The sequence below is a fragment of the Octodon degus genome, unplaced genomic scaffold, assembly GCF_000260255.1.
Source record: "Octodon degus isolate 3935 unplaced genomic scaffold, OctDeg1.0 scaffold00011, whole genome shotgun sequence".
In the NCBI taxonomy this organism is placed as follows: Eukaryota; Metazoa; Chordata; class Mammalia; order Rodentia; family Octodontidae; genus Octodon; species Octodon degus.
The window spans coordinates 14,747,969-14,757,788 of NW_004524587.1; the positions used below are offsets into that span (position 1 = coordinate 14,747,969).

The 9,820-nt window shown below is 45.0% G+C and overlaps 1 protein-coding gene across 2 annotated transcripts in view; it reads right to left on the reverse strand.

The window, feature by feature from the left end:
- Nucleotides 1-8,644, reverse strand: part of Ctcf (CCCTC-binding factor) — a 68,767-nt gene extending 60,123 nt beyond the window's left edge. Inside the window, exons 1-2 of one of the 2 annotated variants that reach the window (XM_004625862.3) lie at nt 8,332-8,644; nt 1,006-1,112 (exon numbers count right to left, since the gene is read on the reverse strand). The gene's annotated coding sequence lies outside the window, so the exon portion shown is untranslated. The remainder of the gene's footprint in view (nt 1-1,005; nt 1,113-8,331) is intronic. The other variant, XM_023709218.1, reaches the window with a different exon arrangement.
- Nucleotides 8,645-9,820: the final 1,176 nt, after the last annotated feature.

Below are 9,820 nucleotides of genomic sequence, written 5' to 3' on the forward strand. Positions count from 1 at the left end.
TTTTTTTTTGGCAGGACCGGGGATTGAACTCATGAGCCTGCACTTGCCAGGCAAGCACTTACTCTACTGAGCTATCTCCCCAGCCCATGGCCATGATCTTCTTGGACCAATGCGACAAACTCATGGCATGTGGGCCACAGCAAAAGCTATTTATTATCATTGAAAGCTCTGAAAGGTTTGCCACCACTGTCCTAGGCTTTTCCTCTGTGTATGTTTAGAATGGTACTTAACCCTTTATATGCATTCTTAACCCTAAGAACAGCTTCAGAGACTGGTGTTATTTTCTCCCAAATGAGGACTGAGATAGGTTAAGTAATTTGCCCAGAGTCACCAAGCTAACACGTGGTGGTGCAATTTCAAACCCAGGACCCTAGTGATATAATCTATACGCTCCCAATCATCCAATGTCCTATACTTCCTATACTCTAAAAGTTACCCAGGGGCCAGGGAGATGGCTCAGTAGGATAAGCGCTTGACTGGCAAACAAAAGGATCTGAGTTCAATCCCCGGTTCCGCAAAAAAAAAAAAAAAAAAGTTACCCAGCAAATCCTCCAGCCACAGGATGTCTGTATTACTTCCATTTTTTCCCCCGTAATTTTATTGAGAAACAAATAGCAATGACACAGTTTCAAATCAAATTGGTAGAACAGTTTCAATAATTAACACATTGCATACATTCTTCCTAGTGGTTAACTGCTGTACAAGATACGGACATGATATCCTATTTATAAACACTATTAGAACAAATCCCTCTATTCATTAAGATAATGTAACTATATATCTATTCTAACCATTTTGAATACACAGATACAAAATGGACATTCATCTGTATCCTCTTTTTTTGTTTAGTTCCGTTATTTGAATATTATAGGTGTGTTAATTCAGCAAAATATTCTAAAAGACTCCAGTAGTCCATAATAGTATTGGGTCTTCTTCACTGGCAATGTCAGAAATTGTTGACTATTACTTCCATTTTTAAGAGCAAGAAATAGAAATAACATTTACCTCTCCGTGGCTGCAGTCAGTATGAGGGAAAACAAAACTCTGCCCTCAAGTTCTTTGTGTCCGTCCACTAGTACAACTTGTTCTTTGGCTCTGGGTCCGAAATCATTCTAAAAGAGAAACATAAATCATTTTATGAAATGCTAAATTCACACAAATGCATATATAACATGAAGAACAAAATGACAAACTGAAGACTGATAAAATGGGAAACTCATATTGACATCACTAATTGAGCTGTTCCATAAATACCAAGACTAAAAATATGATTGTCAAAAAAGCATTCTAAGGGGCTGGGGAGATGGCTCAATGGAATAAGTGCTTCCCTGGCAAGTGCAAGGGCCTGAGTTCAATCCCTGGTTCCACCAAAAAAAAAAAAAAAAAAAAAAGCACTCTATTATAATCTATGGCACATATCCATGAACAACCAATAAATTAAATCTTTTTTTCCAATTACTAGGATTTGAACTCAAGGTCTTTAACATGGCAGGCAAAAACTCTTATCACTGACCTGTATCCCCCTGGCCTTTTACCTTTTCTGTTTCTGAGACAGGATTTCACTATGTAATCCAGGTTGATCATGAACTCTCAATCCAGAGATCCTCCTGCCACGTCTGGCCCAAAAAGTTGTTAGTCATCGGCCAGGGTACACACTTGTACTGCCAGCACTCAGGAGGCTAAGGTGGGAGGATCCTACGAGTTCAAGGGTGATCTGGTGAGTTTTTTTAGGGGAGGTTTATTTTTTGTTTTTGGTGCTGAAGGCATACTGAGTTTAAGACCAGCCTGCACTACATAGTCAGACCCCCAACTCAAAAAATAAATAAAAATTTACAGCTACAGTGCCAGTTCTTTACAGTTTTTTTTTTATCTTCAGTAAACAGTGGTCTTACTGATTTAGTTTATACCATAAGACTATGCTTTTCAGTTTAACAAGGTAATTACAAAGAAGCTTTCACTGACCTTTGAAAATCCTAGAAGCACAGCAATGAATTTTTTTGTTGTCTAATAATGAAATCCTTCATTAGATGTTTTCCCTCTCTAAGCTACAAAATGAACTAATCAAGCTTTAAGCAATGGTTGAGCGGAACTTCCCTAAGTGAAAAAAGAAAATCCCAAGTGTAATGTAAGAATTTCCAAACAATTTGGCATAAGGACAAATAAAATGATATCCATCTCATAATTACCCCACAAAAGGGGCTGGGGAGATAGCTTGGTGGTCTAAGCGCCTGCCTGATAAACATAAAGACCTGGGTTCAATCTCTGGTACCACATGCTGCGCCAGCCCTAGAATCCTGGGCATGCCAAGCCTGCCACCAAAACTGGGCATGGTGGCACATGCCTGTAATCCCAGTGCTGGGGAGGCTGAGATAGGAGGATCACTACAAGTCCTGAGCTGCGTAGTGAGACTCTATACCAAATAAACAGAAGATTTTTTTAAAAAAATTACCCTACAGGGGCCAGGGAGATGGCTCAGTGGAATAAGCGCTTCCCTGGCAAGCACAAGGGCCCGAGTTCAATCCCCGGTTCCGCAAAATAAATAAATAAATAAATTAATTTAAAAAAATAAAAGGAATAAGAATAGGCAAAGAAGAAGTTAAATTATAAAAAAAAAAAAAAAATTACCCTACAAAACTAAAGTGAAGACCCCTGGAAGATATTGATAGAACATTTCTATCACTCTATGCTTCTCCTTCCTCTTTTCAGACAATTCCTACCCTATCCATAACGGTAGACTGATTATTTCCATCCTAATTTATGCATTCTAGGACTTCTAAAAACTGAATTAAAGATTGTGTTCCCTCATAACACATGTATCTTTTCACTCAGTGGTATGTTTTTTAAATTCATTCAAAACAAAATGTTTTGTGTATATCAGTAGTTTGCCCATTTTACTGTCTCTCTTAATGAATGTAGTACAGTTTAGAAATCTGTCCTCATATTGATGGTTACTTGAGTGTTTGCAGTTTTTGCAATTATGAATAAAGCTACTATAAACAAAAAAATTTTTTTTTAAAAACTGAAGTGAAAAAAAGTCTGGGTCTGGAGGTAATTTACAAATAAATTAATGCATTTACTCTAAGATACACGAGCCCATATTTTACCATAAGCATGATTCAAAGGGAACAGAATTTTATATCCCTACAAATGCTGAGTGATCTAAATTAACATGTGGAAAAAAAAAACAGGTCACTGCCTCTTAGAAGTGTCAGTAGGCTATATGCATTGCCACATACTGACTCAAATATTAAATCACCAAGGAAACGCACACAGATGATGAGGGAAGATAGGAAGTATAAAAGTTTGAAGGTGTTCTAAAAAACAAATGTGGTATCATCACTTCTACAATATCCAATTGAAAAGGCCTTCAAAGTTACACATCTGGGTTGGGGAGATAGCTCAGTGGTCTGAGTGCCTGCCTGGCAAGGGCAAGGACCGGGTTCAATTTCCAGTACTGCATGCTGTGCCTACCGAAACACCATGCCAGCCACTGAAATGGGGCATGGTGGCATATTCCTGTAATCCCAGCACTGAGGAGGCTGAGAAAGAGGATTAATATGAGTCTGAGCTGTGTAGTGAGACCTTTTACCAAATAAATAAATAAATAAATAAATAAATAAATAAATGCTTAAAAATCTGGGGCTGGTGAGATGGCTCAGTGGTCTAAAGCACCTACTTAGAACAAGCTTAGCAAAACACAGGGACCGCGGTTCAATCCCCCAGCACCACATGCCAGCCAGCCCCGCCCCCTGGTGGGCTGAGCTGGCCACACACACACACACACACACACACACACAGAACAAAATAGTATCTTTAAAAAAAAAAAAAAAATGTTACACATTTTTTCAGGGACCGGGGTTGGAGTCCTGGTTTGCCATGCCAGCCCCGCCCCCAGGGTGCACTGTGACAGCAACACAGGCTGCACTTGGTGGTGTGCGCCTATAATACCAGTGCTTGGGAAGCTGAAAACAGGAGAGTCACTACAAGTCTGATCTGTGTAGAGAGACTCTGTAGACCCTGTACTAAATATATTAAAAAAAAAAAATCTAAATTTGGTTTGGGGCCGACCAGATAGCTCAGCGGACTAAAGCTCCTGCTTAGGTAGAGCACAGGGACTGGGGTTTGACCCCTGGCATGCCATGCCACCTGGCCCCTGGAGCACCCTGCGACTGAGACTGGGCATAGTGGCACATGCTTGTAATCCCAGCACCTGGGAAGGATAAAAACAAGAGGATCACTACAAATCTGATCTATGTAGTGAGACCCTGTAGATCCTATACTAAATACAAAAAAATAAATAAAATTAAACCCAAAATTTTAAAAACACAATTGTAGCTGAAGAAAGATCTAATTTTTGTTGTCATTTTTTTTGGAGACAAGATCTCACAACATAGTTCAGGCTGCCTTGAACTTCTATGTAGCCCAGACTGTCCTCAAACTAAAGGGGACCCTCCTGGAACCACCTCTGGAGGGCTGAGATTATAGGTGTATACTCAGAAGGATCTTTTTTTTTTGTACCAGAATGGAATTCAGGATCTTGCCCTAGCCAGGCAGGCACAATGCCCCTGAGTTCTATCTCTGGCCTAGAAAGACCTAATTTTGAAGGGGTTTTTTTTGTTTTATTTTTTTTGAGACATCTTACATAGCCCAGGTTGCCCCTGAACTAGAAATCCTCCTGCCTCAACCTCACAGTGTGCTAGTATCATAGGCACGCACAATGCTTGGCTTTAAGGATTTAATTTCTTGCAAAACAGCTGGAGCCAGCTCCAGTCATATGGAGCTAAATCAAGTAAATAAGGTAGACAGATCATCTAGCTAGGCTTCTGATTTTAAAAATGAGATGGAACCTAAGATGTGGTATGGCCATATGCCAGCAGCATCTTTTAAACGGTCTCCAGAGGTGACATTTTGCCAGCAAGAACCACTGTGCAGCTGAGTGTGGTAGGTCTATAATTCCAGCACTCAGGAGGCTGAAGCAAGAGGATTGCTCTGAGTTTGAGGCCAGCCTGGCCTACTTAATTACATTGTTTGAGTCCCTCTCTCAAAAAATCAAAACAACAGTAGAATAAGAGCTTCCCTGGCAAGCGCAAGGGCTTGAGTTCAATCCCCAGTTCCACAAAAAAAAAAAAAAAAAAGTCACCATGCAAAGTTCTGCCCCAAGATTTCTCCCTAGGTCTTTACCCATAGGCAGCCTGCCAAGGACTCCCACAAGCTACTCAGAGAAGTCCCAGTTGGGTGCCCTCATTTTTCAATGTCCTTTAACAACAAAATACTAAGCCTCTTTAAATTTTTTTTAACCCTCTTTAAATTTGAGTGCATTTAAAAAATATATATATCTTAAGAGCAATTTGCATTATGTAAATTTTCTTATTTAGGTTGAATGGGTCCTTAAGGATAAGTTCTACAACTACTCTTAAGCAGCATTTTCTTATGTAGGCAAACATTCTTATAATCTTTTTCACCATTACTAAAATAACTTGGCAAATTATATTATTTTGTTCTTCTTTTCAATGTTTTATTTATTTATTGGATTCAGGGTCTCACTACACAGTTCAGACTTGTAGTGATCCTTTCGGTCTCAGCCTCCCCAGGGTTGGGAGGAGCACGGCATGTGGGTACCAAGGATCGAACCTGGGTCCTTGCGCTTGCTAGATAAGACAGGCAGGCTAGATGGACCAGTGAGCTATCTCCCCAGCACTATTATTTCATCCTTAATTAGTTTTCTCAAGCTGGGAAGACAGCTCAGTGGCATAAGCACCTGCCTGGCAAGTGCAAGATCCTGAGTTCAATTCTCAGTGGGAAAAAAAATTTATTTTCTCTACGGTTTTCCAATAAGTACAAAGTACGATTCTTGACATACAATAATACCAAAGGACAGTGGGGACATGGTTTAAAACATAACGGTAAAATGCCATGCGCCTATTAACAGCAGCACCCTTAGAGCTAGCCAAGAGAATGGCAATTTGAGCCTTCTCAGTACCACAAAAACAAAAATGAGTGTAAAACAAAGTAGATGAGCATATATGGAATAACCAATTCAAAATATATAGTCTATGGAGCCCAACATTAGCCTGGGAAAACAAGCTTTAGTTTTGGCTCAATGACAAACCTCCTGCCATTTTTTTTTTTAAATAGTCTTTTTGAGACAGGGCTTCACTTTGCAGTTTAGGTTGGCCTTGAACTGGATACATAGCCCAGGATGGCCTCAAACTGGAAGCAATCCTCCTGCTTCAGTGCTCCCCAGTGGTGGGATTAGAGGTGTACACCACCATACCTGGCTGTAATTTTTAACTTTTGTCGAGTTTATTTTAATAAATATCTGCCTCTTTTCATCACAAGTTTTACAGGAAAACTGAAAATAAAATACAACAAATTACACAAGTGAACAAATACATAATTAAAATTATTTCTATTCTCAAACCTGATTTTCCATCCCTACTTCATGTATTTTGTAGTTTTATTAGGGAGGAGAGAGAAGCAGGTACATTTTGTTGGGCTTGAAAAGGGGACGTTAAAAAAAAAAAAAAAAAAAAAAAAAAAAACCTGCTTAACACCAGCATGTTTTAATTTCCTAAAATGCAAAATAGCTATCCTCTCTTAAAATTTCAATCCAGCCAGGCATGGTGAGGCATGCCTGTAATCCCAGTACTATGGAAGGCTGAGGCAGGAGGATCACAAGTTTGTGCTCATCCTGGGCAATTTAATAGCAAAACCTTGTTCTAAAACTTGAAAAAGTCAATCCAACTTTTTAAAATTTCCTAAGGAATCTCAGTTGATACATCAACTGTACCAAGGTACTATACTGAAGTGCTTAAATAGCTGAGGACAAAATAAAACTAGAGTTCAACAGGGAAAGCTTTTTAATCACGCAAGATTTAAGGACTGAGTAAATTTAAGTATGTGTCCCGTTTTAATTTTTCCCGCCTATGAGGAAAAACCTTCCTAGTTGAGGTAGACTGAAAATATGAATACGGATGTAAATATTTATTTAATGCTGAACTCAGGGATACAGGAAGTCAACTACTAAAGAGTAGTTACATTAAGCATAGATATTTATAAACCATCTACAGTGAGTGACCCAGGATTCAATTACAATATCAACCCTCACATTTCAGCGTATGAGCAAATTACCAGTCAAGAATAAATCCATCCTGCCTTTACTGGAGCTTTAGATCGAATTGCACAATCCCGGGGGCTGAAATGCCTTTCCTTAGCCCTAGAGCATCAGGTACTAAGTGGTGTATTAAGTTTGCACTGGGACATTTCAAAGTAGGAAGGAAATCCAAGGAGGGCCAAAACCAGCACAAACAGCCCGTACTCCCGAATTCAGGAGTCATGTCACTTGAAATCCGGGTGAAATTAAGTTTCAGTCCCTTTGAGATCTCTGAGCACATAAAATCTGGCTACTATCACTCCAAAGGGCTGGGAAGGATCCAAGCTTGACAGTAGAAAAATTAGATGGTAAGAAAATTGTACATTTTCTGCTCATCCCGTGGAATGCCTGAGTAGAATCAGGACCCGGAGCCCTGGTGTGAGTTTGGGGGCGCAGTGAGGCTCTGCGCGGGGGAGGGGGGCCGAGTGCGCGTCCCCCCGCCCGCTCGGGCGGCGTCGAGGCGCGAGCAGCTCAGCCAGCCTTGCAGAGGGAGCTCTCGGCAACTCTGGGGTCCCTTTGCTCGCAGCCGCAGCAGCGCCGCCTGCGCCACTCGGCGGAGACGGAGACCAGCGGCGGCGACGCGCGGACTGGGAGCAACTGCCGAGTAGCTGAGTGGCTGGGGAAGCACACAGGGCGGCCGGGTAGGTTCCGGGACCGAGCGGGCTGGAGGATGGGCAGCGCGAGACGCGTCCTCTGGGGTCCGACACCCACAGGACGCCGAGACCCGACTGCGCGAGCCGCGGCAGAGGGTCCACATCTTTGTGTGAACCAAGCGCGGAAGCCAGGGCGCGGACATCGAGCCCCAACCCGGGCCACTCGCCACGAGAGGAACGGAGGACAGAGGGCGGGCCGCGGCGGGGCGATCAGCCGGGCCAAGAGCCGGCCTCGAGGGCACAGACAAAGGAAGGAAAATGGAGTCTCCGGGAGCGCGGGCCTGTGTCGCCGCCGCCACCCGAGGCCTAGCGTGCAAATATAAGGCCTAGAGAGCGGGCGCGGGGGGGGCAGCCCGGCCGAGGCGGCGACGGGCAATGGCGGCGGCCGCGCCGCAGCAGGGACGGTAGAGGGAGACAAACACCCCCCGGCGGCGGCGCTGGCGCCGGGCAGCCAGCGCCGACCGGAGCGGCCCCATCGTGACACCTAGAGGCGGCCCGCGAAACCTCCACCCCGGGCCCCCTTACCTCCGCGCCACACCCCCCGCGGCGCCCGCTCCGCCGCCGCTCCACCGCTCCGGCCACCCGGCGTCCCCGGCCAGCTCCGCGCGCCTGCACCGACTACAGCTGCCGCCGCTACCGCCAAAGAAGCAGCTCCGCGCACGGTTTAATCGCTCCACAGGCTCGGGCACAAAATGGCGGCGGCGCGGTGCAGTGCGCCTGCGTCGGCGCTGCCGGGGCCGCGGCTGCTGATAAGGGAAGGGACGAGTGGGGGGGGCAGCCAGGCGGCGAGTAGAGGGCGGGGGAGGAAAGGTGAAGGGAGGGGTTGGCGCAGGGCAGCATGGGAGGCTGCCCCGGGCGCCAACTTTCAAAAGCGGGCGCGATGGCGTCACGGGACGCGCCGCGAGTCGCGTAGCCACGCCGCACACGCCCTCCCCAGTCGCGCGTGGGCTCGGTGGGCCCCGTGGCGTCCGGGGTTCCGTCTGGGTGGGGCTTTCTGGGCGGAGGCTGCCACCTTTGGGCGGTCCCGGATTCTGTTCTCTCCCCAGCTCCCGAGCAGCTCGCTCAGGCCAGTTACATCGGTAAAGGGTCGGGGGAGTAGGGGTGGCTGGAGGAAGTCGCGCGGGGCCCGCGTGGAGCTGAGGCGGCTCCTGGGCCCGGCTCCGCCCATTCTCCGCCCCAGCTGGACCCGACCCGCCCTCCGAACTCGGCCGGCAGAATAAGGACCGGCGGGTTCCCGCGCCCTCCCAGTTCCCTAAACACAGTCTGGCGCGAAAGAGCAGCGGCAAGAAGAGCTGTCCTTGTCTAATGATTTTGGATGGTCTGTCTAAAAGAGGGCTTCCAAACAAGCGGGTGAGAAAACTTATTCCCCACTCCCTTGCTTTAAATATCGCGGATAACAAATACACCCAGTGTCAAGTAACTTGCTTTAGTTCTATTAAGACGTTTTCTCTGTTGTGAAAGTGCAGGCCCAGTGTTGACAGTCACAGCCCTCCCTCCCCAAGGCATCAGAACCTGGTTTTTAAAAAATGTAAAACCTCCAGATTTTTAGATGTTGAATCACACACAGATACACACATGCATACACACTATGCTGGGGAGTTCAACCTATGGCCTTGCACACTAGGCAGGCAAGCACTTTACCATATCCCAAAACCTAAATCAGGATGCGGGGAGTTGGTTCATGACCCTTGACTTGAAGGAAAAAGAGATTCCAAGACCAAGTCCTAGTGCACTCCAGTTAAGGAAGCTGAGAGGAAGTGAAGGAAATCTAAATTGTTATGGAATCCAAAGGCAGAGAAGGTTTCAGCTGGGAAAGAGGACATCAGCTGACTTGTGCTACTGAGAATTCTGGTAAACTTGGACCTGAGGCATGACTGTTGATTTGGTTACCTGGAGAATGTCATTGATGACCTTAGACCTATTCATGAGAGTCAGTTAGGTATATTGACTAGATTGTGTTGAAAAGTGAAGAGGAAAGTGAAAGAATAGATGTAGCATACGTAGGCATCATGAG